General features: G+C 37.1%; 1 non-coding gene across 1 annotated transcript; it reads left to right on the forward strand.

The window, feature by feature from the left end:
- The first annotated feature begins 204 nt into the window (after window positions 1–204).
- LOC121218949 (small nucleolar RNA R71) lies at window positions 205–311 on the forward strand. Its single transcript, XR_005915430.1, has one exon. It is a non-coding gene; the product is annotated as a small nucleolar RNA R71 (small nucleolar RNA).
- The last annotated feature ends 459 nt before the right edge of the window (window positions 312–770 follow it).

The following is a 770-nucleotide window of genomic DNA, read 5'->3' on the forward strand; positions in this document are numbered from 1 at the left end:
ACTTCATAAGCACTTGCCACTATTCTCCTTGTGGCTACTCGATGGGTCAACCACTGGTAATTATTACTTGAAATTCTTTCAAGAATCTCTTACGCTTCATTTTATGACTTTGACATAAGAGCTCTATTAGCTGGAGTGTCTACCACCATTCTTGTGTGGGCGTTGAAAACATTATAAAAGGTCTCAAGTTGAATGCAATGAAGAATTCTAGGATGAGGGCCTTTTTGTAATAACTCCTTAAATCATTCTCATGCCTCATATAAGGACTCATCACCGGATTGCTAAAATGTGAAAATTTCATTTTTGAGCTTAGCCTTCTTACTTGGTGGAAAATACTTCATCAAAAAATGTTTCGCCAGTTATTGCCATGTGGAAACAGAACTAGACGGTAAGGAATTCAACCATGCTCGTGCGCGATCTTACAATGAATATGGGAAAAGCTTCAATCTTAAGGCATCTTTAGATACTCTTGGTAACTTGAATGAGTCACTTACTTCCATAAATAAGTAGAGGTGCAAATGTAGATCTTCAATAGGCATCCACTGAACTATTCCATTGTTTGCAACATCTAGAACATCACAAGTTTTAACTTGAACTAAAGGGCCTCAATATTGGGTCATACAATCCTTGGATTGAGTTCACTAAACAAGGGCACTACATATTGCCTAATTACTCGATCTCTGTCATCAGCAATAATGATCAGATTCTGATTATTACATGCTGTGCCTTCTCTTGGATTTTGATTCATTTCTTCGACTTTTCTTTAGGTC

The sequence above is a fragment of the Gossypium hirsutum genome, chromosome D06, assembly GCF_007990345.1.
Source record: "Gossypium hirsutum isolate 1008001.06 chromosome D06, Gossypium_hirsutum_v2.1, whole genome shotgun sequence".
Classification (NCBI taxonomy): Eukaryota; Viridiplantae; Streptophyta; class Magnoliopsida; order Malvales; family Malvaceae; genus Gossypium; species Gossypium hirsutum.